Consider the following 15,370-nt stretch of genomic DNA (forward strand, 5'->3'; position numbering starts at 1 on the left):
TGGTGTGGAATTTTAAATGACCAGGTCATAGAACCTATTTTTTATAACGGCAACTTGACGGGAGAGAGATACCTAGAGATGCTTACTTATCAAATTGAAGCTAAATATGAAGATCTACCCATAAGGCAATACGAGCAAATAGTTTGGCATCAAGATAGTGCCCCACCGCATAATGTGTTACCTGTTTTGAGATTTTTAAATGAAAGATATAACCTGTGGATTGGATGAACTGGGCCAATTCGTTGGCCACCAAACAGTCCAGACCTGACACCTCTTGATTCATTTCTATGGGGTTACCTGCAAAATAAAGTTTACGAACACAGAACTGAAAATGTCGAGGAGCTCCGCAGAAAAATTATTACCGCGATAGATGATATCAATCAAAATCATAGACAATTTATAAGGAATACAATACATAAAATTGAGTAGTATTATATAAACTGTATTGATAATGGTGGTGGTCATATAGAGCAGTTATAGTTATAATTACATCTAAATTAAAGTTTAACAATTGTTAAAATAATGTATCCTTGTCAACAAAAAGATGCTAAATGTCACCTTAGTAATAATAAGTCTTCTGTTTTTATTGTTTCTACTCAATTCATTTATCTTAAAAAAAAAAAAACGCAAAACAATAACAATGCAGCGCTTACCTTCAATATATAATTTTTTTAAAGTTTGGAGCCCGATATTTCCGAAACGGTTTAATAAAACATAGTAAAACTATATATATTTGAAATCAGAAAATTTGGCTCTTTTTAACTATGAAGTCATATACAGGGTGTTCCATAAGAAAAAACTGATCATCTGTCAAAATTTGACGTTTCTAAACGAAAAAAAAAATTTTTGACATCGGATTCAAAAATTTAAAGTAAAAGTTTTGTATTAATTTTTTTTTTAACTTTTCGCATTACCCCTGTAGGGGGAGGGTCAATATATGGGGAAAGACCCTGTACGTGCTGTTCTCCTCCGACCACCATTTTTCTTTTTTTTTTCAAAACATCCTAAAATTGCATTAAGGAAATTTAATAGTATTACCTCAGTAAGTGGAAAACAGAAACCTACCAGTTTCCCTTAGACGTTGATCAACACGTTAAAATGTTTTCTTATCCGGAATAATGCGATTGGGAAATCTTTCTTCGTACAATCTTTTTGCTACCAATACATTGCAAAACGCCAGACCATACACAAGATGCATATCTGCATACTCAATGAAAGTAAAACTCCATATTTTGACGTAATTTAAATTAAAAGTTACCAAAAAATACAAGATTAAAAAAAATATTATCAAATAAACGATGAATATGTTGACAACGATTAGGTTTAAATGATAGGTATTTGCTAAATTTGGAGTATAGCAACGTTTGTAACAATAATGCGTTCAAAAATGCAAAAATTCCGATAAATAAGTCAGGTACAATACAATTGGTTTACATTATTTTTTTAGTTTTTTTATGTTTAGTTTTTATCTTAAGAATAACAAAAAAGAAATAAACGTATAATAAATAAGAAATATTTTGTAAGTATTTTTTAGGACACCACTGTATTTTTAGGAACATGTTTTTTTTTTTAAATTAAATGACTTACATCGAAATTTTCTGGTCTTTGAATAACTGGCGTATGTATCTCATTTAAAAAAGATTAAAAAAAAAACATTGGCTCGTTTATTATTTTTTTTCTCCAAAACGGTTCATTTTATCGATAATGAACAAGAGTATCTTTTTTTAGCCTAGGGTTCAAGGTATCCAAATTAATTTTTTTTTGACTTTAACATACAGGGTGTTAAAAATATACGCATTAAGGTGTACAACCTAGTCCGCCCCTGGTAAAGTAAACAAGGTAAATGTATTTTGAGGATGTCATTTTAAGAGGTCCCTAATAGTGTTCATCATCTAAAATTTTTATTAAAATCTACCGGGTAGTTTAAAAGTAATTTATGAAAAACCCATTTCCAGCAGCGTCCTTTAGGAGGCTGTATCTTCGTAAAGAAGGCCTGTAGGAATTTTTTTTAGGAACGTTCCGTATTATTTTTCGATGTTCTACCTGGATCCGAGAGATTTCCCACATGAACCGGGACACCCTGTATAGTCTAAAAAGGATATTAAATTGCAAATTTAAGGATACATTTAAATTTTATAGTTTAAAAATTTAAGAATAAATAAAATTTAAGATAAAGTTTAAGAATACAAATTCTATTTTTGACTGTGAAGGTCAATAGTTTCCTTAACTTAAATTTTTTAAATAAAGTTAAAAGATATAATTTGGATTATTCCGCCTATTATTCTAATAAAATTAATGAAAAAAATTAAATAACTAGTTTTGATATAAGTTGATAGAATAGATTTTTGGTAAAATAATAAAAAGTAGAAAAAGTTAGCCGAAAGTATATGTATATTGTTAAAAGGGCGAAGAGAATTAAAATAATTCTTAATATATAAAAATTATTTAAAATAAGGAAGTTAATAATTAATCATTTAGGGATAAAACCTAAAAATGGAAGTAATTCTGCGAGTGATTATATAGAATTGAAATTTATTATAAAAAATTGAAAATTTATTATATAGGTAAAGAAAATTCTATTAATTTGATTAAAATGAAAGATATTGAATTTTTGGTTAATAATAAGATATTAGAAGAGAATAAAGATAAGATTAGAAAATAGATTAGTCAAATTGTATGGAATGAGAAAAATGCCCCTAGCATCCAACCAATGTGGTATTAAAAATTATGACTGAGAAAAGTAGTAAGGCAGATGCTATTGATTGAATTATAAAGTATTTAGTTATTGCTTTTGAGATATTTTTTATTTTTCTTTCTATAAGTGGTGTGATTCTCAATAAATTTATTTCAAGACCAATCCATACTGCTAATCATGAGATTCTTGTAATAGCTAAATGACTATTAAAAAGAAAATATGAATTATTAAAATGAAAAGGATTGCCTTTTATAAATGGGGTATGAGATCATTAGTGTAACTTTTTGCTTATACTTAAGTATTGATGTACAAAAATTTTTGATATTCTAAGTGACAATTATGTTTGTCAAGTGTAAGTTTAAATATTGGGGGCATTGAAGCTAATTTATAGTAGGTCGCTATTTAATTATAAATATATCAGACTTGATTTATTTCTGTTACCAAAAATTAAGGTAGTCTAAAGATAATTTGGTTATTAGTTCGGACTGGAAAAAATTAAGTATTTGTTGGTTCCTTATAAAGGGGGCAATGCCATTATTAATGTAAAAAACCGGCCGGTAGCAAAAGATTTTGACTAAAAATCAATTTGCCTTACCCTGAAAGTGTACAAATTATGAAACGTCCTGAGCTAAAACCGATTTGCCTTACAAAGTATAAGACATAGCTAGAAAATGTTTACTCAAAAGTTTCCAAAGTTGTTGGCTTGGAGGACAAATATTGGAGTTATACTTAGCAAGTTTTGCAGACGATGATGCAATAATTTTTAACTAATGCGGTGGAAGTAAATAGGAGATACTATTTAATGATTCCTAAATCGATAATTAAAATTTTATGAAAAATTTAATACTGAATTTTTTTTATTAAAAATCAGTTGAATTGCAAAACTCGTAAGAAAACAATATTTCTTAATCCCTAGTAAAGAAAAATTATTTTAAGTGAAAATAAATCATCTACTTAAAAAAATAAGACATTCATTTCCTAATAAAGTAAGACACAATATTTAATTAAATGGAAAAACTGCTTTTTGTATCCAATAAAAGTTAAAAACCTATAGCTTTGAATAACAAAAGGGTCCTATACCTATAAGATTGTTTTGTTCTAACAAAGTCATTCGATGCCGATTGCTATATGGCTCAAAATCTTTGTTGATAATGCTGCAATAATTTTTCAATCCCTAGCAAGCAAATTTTCCGATAAAAATAAATATATCTGCTTAGAAAAAACGAAACACTGATTTCCTAACAAAATAAACCATAAATTCCATTAATTGAATAGAAAAAGTTATCCATGCAATTAATGTAAGGCATGGTTTATTTCTTCCCGACATTAGATTTTATTTTATATTTTTTTGATGCAAAGAATTTTAGTTCTTATGACTAATTTCTTATAAAATTTCCCAATTTTTTAATAGTTTTTTCATGCAATTAATGGCAACTGCAGTTTTTTCAAGCTATATTTTATTTCATCTTAAAGAAAACTTACATGATATAGGCTTAGATTATAGAAGCCATATATCTAAGGGTATTTTTGAACTTAACAAAGGCGATCGATACCGTCGGTACTAACTTAAAAGTTGCCAAGTTGTGCATATGGACAACAAATATTAAGACTATACTTAAAAGACCAAAATAGGATTCCTTCTTGGAACTACTGGATGTATTACTTCAAGAAGGTGGTCATAGAAGTTGGCTGGGTATTTATATGATTCTGCTATTTCTCTTCCGTTAATAATTAACATATCTCTTGGAAATATGGATATTTCCTTCCAGATAACCAGAGAAGCAATAATTTTTGCGACTATTGTCTCAAGTTCCACTGTACCAGTTGTTTGTTCTGAAACTTGTCTTTTTACGCTCTGCCCATCTAGGGCAGTAGATAACCGTAGTTCGGCCCTATCGGTGACAATCAGAACATTTTTCAATTTGAGTTATGTTAAAGCGGTTTAGGCAGGCATGGAAACTTCCATGACTAGTTGGTACTTGCGTCACTGGGATATTAGTTCTTCATTGGCAACGTTTCTGGCCTCTTTTTCTCCACTCTCCAGTCGTTCTATCGTGGTAGTAAGTGAATTGTAGGAGTTCTTGCTACTATTAGTGCCTTTGTTAATGTTAAATTATTTGAATTGCACCTCACACTAATTAGTCTTTTTCTATGGCTTTTTACTATATAGATGCATCGTACAGCATAATGAATTCTACAACCGAGGCCAGTATTTTTTCGGCATCATTCGCGTGGTCCGTACGTTGCTAGCATTAGGTGGCTTAAGTTTTTTAAGGTCTTGTTGGCTTTCATAGCAACGATTTTTATATGGTTTGTAAAAGTGAGATTTTTATCTAGATAGAAGCCCAGATACCTGAGAACTTCCTGATTTTCAGTGATTCTTTATCCATTCTCTAATGTTATTAAAGGGGTGATTTGTTGTGACTCCATCATCTCCTTTTCTCTAGTTTTACTAGGATACCCAAGTCGTTCGCGTATCCGAGCAGAGTTACACCTCTCAATACTGATAAACTCAGGATTCCCTCATAATACACATTTCACCGTGTAGATCCTAAAGCTGAACCCTGTATGACACCGCACCTTATGCCATTTTCTCCTGGTCTGTTTCGACCTTAGGTCTTTGAAAAATTAGAAGCTCGACTGGGGAGAGATGAAAGAAATAGAGCTTAAAAAGATATATTTCTACGTCGATGGTTAAAATATTGTTCAACCAATTTTCCAAGTGGAAATAAATCATTTGCTTGAAAAATGAGGCACTGATTTCCTGGGAAAAAAAACCATACCTTTTATTAATTGAATGGAAAAACTGTCTTTTCAAGCTAATTATTGAACTGCACGATTTTATCTACAGTATTTAGTTTCTTGTATCCGAAATCGTACTTTTCAATTAGTCAGAAGTGGCTAGACGAGCACCATTTGCCTCGCACGTTTCTAAAGCAAAAAAAAAAAGACCACATTGAACCGATGCCAAGGAGCGCATAAACTATATAAATAAATGTTTTGCAAAATATTTGTAAAACGAATACTAAAATATTTCCTTTAACGCTAACAGAAACTGTGTGCTCCGATGGTGTTTATAATATCGAACCAGTCTGCGGGTTTTTAATAAATAAATCGGCAATAAACGTTGTTCGAGTATATAGCGATTTTTGTCGCTCGAATGAACCAGGTCAGTAGGACATGCGATTTTTATATAAACCTGTATTAGTTATCAATTATTTAAATTAATGTTTTTTTTTTTAATTGGTCTGAATTAATTTTATCAGAAATATCTCGAATAATAGTCCAAGAATTCTAGATCTTTTTCAAGAAATCAAGTTTTTGTTTAATCTTTTATTAGGTACTTAAAGTCTTGGTTTTCCATAAAATAAATGTGATTTGGATTAAGTTTTTTCTAGGTAGATACGTCATAGTTTGCTTCATCGAGGCCGTTGCATCTTTATATTTTTTTCAGGAAATTAGAGTTTTTAAGATTTTCTTGAATTTTTCCTATTTAAGAAAATCTTATATTTTATCCAGGAAATCAATGAATAAATTTTTTAATGTCTTAGCCCTTGATTGTTTGTGGTTTACTTCTTCCAGGTAGTTGATTTTCTTATTATTTTATCTAGAAAATAAAAATTTTTGATTATTTAGCCCAGGACTTATTCAACTTTGAAAATTTTGAATTTTTTTGACCCCCTTTTTCCATACAACTATATTTATTAACTCCAGGATTTTGCAGTTTAGAATTTCTTCAATAGGGTTGAAAATCTTAATTTAAGCATTATAACTATTGGTTTTTGTTTAGTTAGGTAATGTCAGAGCTTATTTCTTTCATTTTTATTTTATATTTTATTTGGGTAACTCAAATTTGATCCCTGATTTATTTATTTTTGCTAGTTACTTTTTTTAGATAATTCAGGGACAAAAATTTATAATTTAATAGAACTGATTACAACAAGCACCCAACTTTGTTTTGGAGTAGAAACATAGTTAGTATTTTATTTAAATTGTATTATAGTTTAATGCATTTTATTATGTTTATTTAGATGGGCCTAGTTAACATTTTCAACAATTTTAATTTTGTGCCCTTGTCCATTTTCCATTTTCATTTTATATCTACTCGTATTTATATATTTTTGTTTATCATTTATGTACTTAAAAATAAAAATAACTAAAATTATTTTTTAACTGAAATTTTATTTTAGATACATTATAGTATTAATATTTGAATAAGCCTATACTGGCTCTGAACCACGAGAATTTTGTGTTTATTTCCTTTCATTTTCTACAGCTCTATATAAAATTTCTTGCGTTATTAGTTATAGTCTTGTTAATGTAAAAGAAGAAAATGAGAATTATGTTTATAATTATGTTCACATACGGTTTTTGCAGCTTTAGAATTTCTTCAATAAAACTAGTCATTTGCAATTTTTGAATATTTTTTTTTATAAAATTATGTTTGTTATTAAAGGCAGGCTTTTGTAGTTGCAGAATTTCTTCAATTAAGTTAAAGTGATTTTCTTGGTAATATATCCAATAAATTAAAGTTTTTCATAATTAGGTCATTTCATGTGGCAATTTTTTTAAATTTTTTTCGTACAACTACACTTAATAATTATTCAGGTCTTTTTTTCCAGGCATAACTCGGAATTTGTTAAATTGTTAAATCCAGTCAGTTTTCATTATTAATTTGGTATAAACTTTTCAAAATATTGTTTTCATTTACTTAATGGAACTTTTCCATTTACTTAATGGAGTTGTATGTAGGTATAAGCCAGGGAGCTAAAGTTATAGTTTATTTCTTCCTGGAAGTTGATTTTCTTAATATTTCTCCAGGAAATTAAAGTAGCCTTGTTACTTTTCCAAGTTTGTCAAAAAGTTGTTTTTTCTTTAAGATTTGTAAATCACTTAGATAGATGTAAGATTTTCCATAAATACTTTGTATATCCATCTTTGCAAAATATCTCAACCATCGATATAAGAATCGCTAGGTGTAGTATATCCATACATCCTTCCGCAATATTTAATTTATGTCAGACATCATTAGATGTATAGCTTCTATCATCTAAAGCTAGAAGTTCCATTCTAATTTTACATTAAACTAGTTTATCTCTTATTTCCTAAATATACTGTTTGATGTTTCTTATAAGGTGCTGACCTCCGGTATCCGTTTTCATTTTCAACGATCACCTCGGTCTATTTTAAATTTCGCTTCTTCCTTCGTTTCTCTAGCCGAGCTCGACACAACTTCCGTTGAAAATTTACGGCAATGTCTTTAGCGCTAACTTCAGATGGTACTACTTAATTGGCCATTTAATCTTAATTACGGCACTGTCTCTACATCGCCTCTTGTTCACCTTTTTTCGTGCGGTATCTTAACGTATGTACGTGTTGAGGTGCATCTGGTTATGCCATAAAATAACCATAAGGATATATATAGGGTCTTTTAATCGAGCCCTTTTTTCTTAGAATGGCAAAATCGAAAATACCTGTGGTCATCATTTCAAAGAATTTCGCACGGTAGTGCCTATTCGGTTCCGCGCTATTCAATAAAGTAAAGTGAACATCTTTTCTTCTCAATAGTCACGTACTTTATTGAAGAATTCCGGATTTTCGTCTCAGATTTTTTTGTTTTGTTTTGTACTCAAAACGGTCGAGGTAGTTGCTTTTATTTTGCCCAGGTTCACTGGTCGCGTTGATTGATTTTTACTTCCTTGCACCCAGAGAAATGTTAACGGATCACGTTTATAAATAACCATGAAGGACGTATGGAGAAAGAGAGATTTATCATCTACTTATCTACATGTTAGTGTTTCTCATTTCTTTCCAATAGTTTCTTTAAGTCTTTTTTGACATAGTTTTACTTCCTAGAAGTAATAATTATGATTTCGTTGTGATCGTCTTAGGACAATTTTGCAGAAATAACGGAAAATTATGGATATTTTGTACTTTTTTAAAACTTTTTAGTTTCTACAGCATTTCACTTCTCTACTACGTCTAAGTATATCTAAAAACTATATTTTCGAACTATTGACTTTCTACAAACGAGAACCATCATTTTCTATTTCTATGATTTTCATTTATTTTATCCCTTTTTTATGGTTTTAACTCAATTGTATTTTTCACGTAGTCTGACCCTCCGCAATTATTTAAGATCATCATGTCATGACAATAATTCTTCATTCTTGATTTATGATGCCGGAAAATAAATAAATTTTGACCTTTTTTTCACTTTTTTTGGTATCTATCGAGTTATATTTCTCCACTACCTTCTAAATAATATAGAAATTGTGTTGTTTTTGGGGTAGTATAAATCTCTTCAAACGAAACTCATTCCATTAGGATCGTTTATGATTATTGAGACAATTATGCCAAAATATGGAAATATAATTTATTTATTTATTTATTTATAATGTTTTAAGGATACAAACAGGTAAACCTACAACAGTATCCACATCAAAATGTATATTAAGTTAACTAAAAACTAAGAAATACTAACTAAAAAACCAAAAAAATTCATCAAGAAAATTTTACCTACTTTGGAACTTATATAAACATATAAAAAAGAAATGTTTTCTTAAACTTAAATATTTTGAGCATGCAAAGTGTCTAAATGGGACCTTGAACAAATGGTTTACCCTAAATGCTCTCGGCGCTATATTAAATGAGATTTTGCTTAAGAAATTAGGAGACTCTACTTTACCTGTTAATATTTTATAAAGAAACATAATATCAGATAAAATCCTTCGATCCTGAAGAGTTAAAATATTATAATGATTTCTCACAGATGCTATACTAGTAAGCTGAAGCTGGTTACTATATTTAAATAAAAATGACTTTAAAAACCTTTTTTGTACCCTTTCGATTGCGTCTTTATAAACTTGATAATAAGGACTCCAGATTATTGAAGCAAAATTAAGCTTGCTGTGTACATAAGCATAATAAAGTGTTAAGTATGTATTTGGATTTGAAAATAAGTTAGATTGTCTATTTATGAAGCCCAACATTTTAAAACTCTTTGGAATTGTTAAATCTATATGTTTTTTGAATGTAAGTTTATTGTCAAGTGTCAAGCCCAGAACTCTAACCTCGTTTTCTCTATTGAAGGCACTGTTACCAATTCTGTAATTGTATTGAATTGGATTTTTATTTCTAGTGAAACTGATAACATTACCTTTATTTGAATTTATAAACAAGTTATTTTTAAGACAGTATTTATGAAATTGATCTAAGTCCTTTTGCAGCAATTCACAATCGTGCGGAGTTTTAATTTGTTTGTAAATTTTTAAGTCATCGGCGAATCCAAGAACTATAGAGTTTGAAAAACAAAGTTTTACATTATCAAGATAAATAAAAAAGAGCAGAGGTCCTAGATGGGATTCTTGCGGTACCCCAGAGGTAACTTTTATATTCATAGATTCAACCTCATTTACCAATACAGAAAAAGTACAACCTCTTAAATAGGATTCGCACCACTCCAGAAAAATGCCATCCACACCGACTCTTTTTAATTTATATTTCATTATGGTATGATCAATTTTGTCAAAAGCTTTACTAAAATCGGTGTAGATAGCATCCACCTGAACTCCGCTATCCTTGTTTTCTCTAATGTATTCCGTATATTTAAGAAGGTTAGATTCAATGGATTTATTTGGTAGAAATCCATGTTGCTCAGAAATTAGCAAACGTTTGACAACATTAAAAATATATTTATAAATTATTTTTTCAAAAACCTTGGCAAAAGTACAAAGCTTACTTATTGGTCGGTAATTGTTATAATTACGTGTTTTTCATTATTTTTAAATATTGGAATGACATATGAACGTTTCCATTTATCCGGAAAAAACACCGCACGACAGTGATTGAATAAAAATTAAGGTCAGGGGAGGGGCGAGACCCACTGCACAACTCTTAACAAAGAAGGATGGAAAATTATCTGGGCCTGTGCCCTTTTTGGGATCAAGTGTTTTTAATGCTATATGTTAGAGATATCTTAATTGTTCGAGTACTCCCTATCCATATATTTCATTTTAGCTGGGATACCTGAGCTTTTTTTATTTATAGAAACCATTTTCCAGAATTTTTTACTATCATGCGGAATATCACTTTCTAAGGATTGTACATAATTCCTTAAATCTTGTTCTATCTAGTTTTTTAGATCTACTCCACAAAAGCCTAAGTATTGTAGTCAGAAATATTATTGTAAATTTTCCATTTTTTGTGGAATTTATTTTTTTCTTTTACAACCTTTATTGTGGCCTGTGTAAAGTAAACCGGAAAACGTGCATTTTTCCGCACGATGGGTACCTTCTCTTCAACAATTTCATTTAAAATATTATAAAAAGTGTTTAATTTATAATTTAAGGAATTATTAAAAATATTTGACCAAGGTTTGTTTTTTAATACATTATTTATTTCCACATAATCTGCCTGGTTAAAATTAAAGTAAGAAAGTGATTTATGTTTTAAAATTTTTATATTGTTAACCTGAAAGTTAAATTCAATGGCTAGATACTTAGGGTTCTCCACAATCAAGGGGCTATCACAATGCAACAAATTTGAAACACATTCTTCATTACATAATATTAGATTTAATGTATTATTACAATCATTTTTTAGGTAATTAAATTGTATTAGACCTGCAAATGAAAGATTTTCGATGATATCGAAGTATTCCTTAGATACTTGAAAAGGGGTTAAAAATAAATTATTGTTTTCCTTTTCCCATCGTACAGTTGAACAGTTCATATCACCGCAAACCAAAATTACATTATTTTTATTTATTCGTTGATTTAATGATTCTAATTTAGTTGAAAAATATGAATAAGCATTAGTGTCCTTCGGAGGGAGGTAAACACAACAAACAAAAATGCAAACATTCCCCACACTAAAATTAATCCACACATCCTCAGCTTCACTGAAAAAATGACACACGGCGACTGCTCCCAAATCTTTTTTAACCGCTATTAGCACACCACCCCCGTCCTTTTTTAAAGAAGCACTAGATTCGCGATCTCGGGGGAAAACATCATATTTATCTAGATCTATAAATTCGAAATCGGATATATTTCCGTTAAGCCAAGTCTCATTTATACAAATTGTATCGTAGTTTAATGATTCGATGCTAATCTTAAGACGAATTGATGTTTTGTATTTTTCTTTTCTACTTTTTTGGATTCTACCTCATTTCACTTTTACACCACGTTCTGGATCATGAGAATATTGTACCTTGCTGACGCATTTGGACTCTTTAAGCAAAAATCATTCCATTATGATCACCCATGAACTTGGGATAATTATGCCGAAAATGGATTATCCTTGGGTCAAGTATGCCAAAAAAATTAGTAAAACATTACTTTTTCCACTTTTTTTGGTTTCTAATTTTCACTTCTCTATTATGTCTCGAATCAAGAGAAAATTATATTTTTCTGGCAGAGTTTGACCCTTTTCAAATAAGAATCATTATTCCATTATGATCGCCTATGATGGAACATTTACGAAAAAAAATATGCACCTCTTCTACATATTCAAATTTCCTTAACATATTTTCTATATAGTTTACCTTCGTCGTTTTTATTTTATTTATCTATCGTCTGTCTTTTTTGAAGGAAGAGTCCTGGAGACTGGCTTAAATTAAACAGTAATTAATCAAAGTCTTAAGTCACAGGTCTCACATATATTGAATACAAAGTCAAAAGATAACACATGTTTCGCCTGTACTCATCATTAAATCTTCTGTAAGAAAAAAACAGAAATAATAAGTCTTACGAACACTTAATAATTAATTAAACCTAATTAATGCTAAAATTACAAACTAATAACTAACCTTATGTATTCACTAATAAAAAGAAAAACAGATAAACAACACTACATCTCACAAGCCTAGTGCAGAAATTAAAAGTTAATGAAATAGAATGGAGACTAGTTATCCCATATTAAAAATTTCAAAAAAACAAAATGAGGTTAGGTTGAAAAGCAAAAAATATAATAAAGAATATATGAAAATTTAAAAAAGTTTTGTCGAATGTAGCAATTGAACTACGTACAGGATGTCCCAGCGAAAACGAAACAGAGGTATTTTTGGTATGAAAAAAAATTTTTTTTACAAAAATCTCGAACACGTCGATTTTATTTTCGAGGGGGACAACTTTTCCTTACCAAGGCACCCTCATACCAGTAACCCTCTTCGAGGGGGTGGGATCACCCCTAAAATCTTAAATAGAAAGAGGGGTCGTGTGATACCTTATTTTAAAGGTCTTTTAATTCTGAATATAACTGCCAAATTTGAAGTGGCTAAAATTTTTTATCCGGATATGACAGCTTGTCAAAATTGTAGAAACAGCGAAAATGAAAAAGGTATTTTGAACTCTGTTTTGGATAATATTTTTAAAAGAATAAGGAAGTCCTAATTTCAAAGGGGTCACTTATTAATTAAGAGGCCACCCTAATACCTGGAACCCCTTACGAGGGGTAGAAAGCACCCCTTAAATCTTAAATAGAAAAAGGGGTCGTGTCATTCCTTATTTTGAAGGCCTTTTTACTCTGAATTTAAATTGTGACTTCTGAGTGACTGATGGATATCTTGTGGATATAAAAATAGCAAGAAATATCTTTACTGCCAGTAAAAGTGGAGAGATAAGAAATACCTACCCTTTTCCTTTTGTGTCTTTTAAATAAAACAAGTTTATTTAAATTACGTACAATTTATTAAATGTTCAAATTGTGCCCCGCCTACTTCCATGCAGAAATACAGGTTGTGCTCAAAACGATGCCTGACGTTTTGTAGAACTTCAGGTGTTATCATCTGACACTTATTTATAATTCTCTGGCGTAAGTCTTCTAGGGTGCCTGGTTGGGTAGCGTAAACTTTTGTTTTTAAATGCACCCATAAAAAAAATCTAATGGGGTTAAATCGGGTGACCTAGCTGGCCATTCCATAAAAGGTCCTCTCCTTCCAATCCAACGATCAGGAAATATCTCATCAAGATATTGCCTCACACCAGCAGCATAATGCGGAGGCGCTCCGTCTTGTTGGAAAACGACTTGATCATCATCAGAATGATTTCCGCCTTCCATTATTTCTACTATTCTTGGATATACGGCATTTTCCAAGAGATCTCGGTACATTTCTCCATTCAAATTTCCGGGCAGAAAAAATGGACCAATAATGGAGCCGCCCAAGATTCCCGCCCAAACATTTAACTTCTCAGGGAACTGGGTATGAACTTCACGAAACTGGCCCGGATTTGCATTTGACCAGTAGCGGCAGTTATGACGATTTACGTTGCCATTAAGAAAAAAAGTACATTCATCTGAAAAGCAAATGTTGTAAATAAGACGCGGATTAACAGTTATCATATCACTAAGCGATTCACAAAATTGCACTCGTCTGTCAAAATCGTCCTCATTCAGTTCTTGCACCAGATGAATTTTGTAAGCATGGAATTTATTATGCTTAAGTATCCTATGAACACTACTTTTGCTTACTCCTGTACTCGTCGCCAATTTTCTAACACTTATTCCTGGCTTGGCATGAAGTTGACCTAGGACAGTTATTTGCATTGCTTCATTGACAACAACAGCATTTTGAACCTCACGCTTTTTATTTAAGACACTGCCAGATTCCCTAAATTTAGCAACTATTTCTAGAACGTATTTTCTGTTGAATCGTTTTTCTGGATGAAGGTCATTAAATTCTTGTACCGTTCTATTGGCACAATTGTTATGCCGAAAGAAAAACTCTATCATCTCAACCCTCTCTGCAGTAGAATAAACCATTGCTAACAGTGTTTCAACACGTAAAAGACTGGGTAATAATTTAAAACTATTTAAATAAATGCTGCTTTATGAAAAAGTACCAATGATATTTAGCAAGCTAAATAAATTCTTCAGATACTTGTGTTTGCATTTTATTTGGTATTTTGTTTATTTATGATATGCTGATAAGGTGTAATAATAATAATATTAACAATACTAATAAATTTTTAAACATGTTTTAATGATTCAATAAAAAAAATTGTAAGAAAGAGTTTCAGGCATAAAGGTTTATTTAAAGCATTTTTTCCAGAATTTTATTTGGCTTTCATATCCAGAAGAAATCCATCAGTCACTCAGAAGTCACCATTTAAATTTAAAGTGAAAACGCTTTCAACATAAGGTATAACACGATCCCTCTTTCTGGTTAAGATTTAAGGGGTGCTTTCAACCCCTCGTAAAGATTTCCTTGTTCTTTTAAAAATATTATCCAAAAAAGAGTCCATAATACATTTTTCATTTTCGCTGTTTCCGCAATTTTGACAAGCAGTTTTATCCAGTGAAATAATTTTAGCCACTTCAAATTTGGTAGTTATATTCAGAATTAAAAGACCTTTAAAATAAGGTATCATACGACCCCTCTTTCCATTTAGGATTTTAGGGGTGATTCCACCCCCTCGAAGGGGGTTGCTGGTATGAGGGTGCCCTGGTAAGGAAAAGTTGTCCCCCTCAAAAATAAAATCGACGTGTCCGAGATTTTTGAAAAAACATTTTTTTTTCATACCGAAAATAGCTCTGTTTCGTTTTAGCTGGGACACCCTGTATGTACCTCTATGTTATAAGTAGGTGGAATTAAGCCTTGTGTGAAATTGACTTTGTGTAGTGCGTTTGCTTTATTTTAATTTAAGGAGAATCTGAAGACCTGATCAAATTATT

At 30.6% G+C, this 15,370-nt stretch overlaps 1 protein-coding gene across 2 annotated transcripts in view; it reads left to right on the forward strand.

Moving 5' to 3' along the window:
* Positions 1-15,370, forward strand: part of LOC126745874 (serine-rich adhesin for platelets-like) — a 200,526-nt gene that overhangs the window by 12,101 nt on the left and 173,055 nt on the right. Inside the window, exon 1 of one of the 2 annotated variants that reach the window (XM_050453921.1) lies at positions 5,752-5,864. The exons of the other annotated variant lie outside the window; for it this stretch is intronic. The gene's annotated coding sequence lies outside the window, so the exon portion shown is untranslated. Of the gene's footprint in view, positions 1-5,751; positions 5,865-15,370 lie in introns of those variants that run through there. 2 annotated transcript variants of the gene reach the window in all.

The sequence above is a fragment of the Anthonomus grandis genome, chromosome 1, assembly GCF_022605725.1.
Source record: "Anthonomus grandis grandis chromosome 1, icAntGran1.3, whole genome shotgun sequence".
NCBI lineage: Eukaryota > Metazoa > Arthropoda > Insecta > Coleoptera > Curculionidae > Anthonomus > Anthonomus grandis.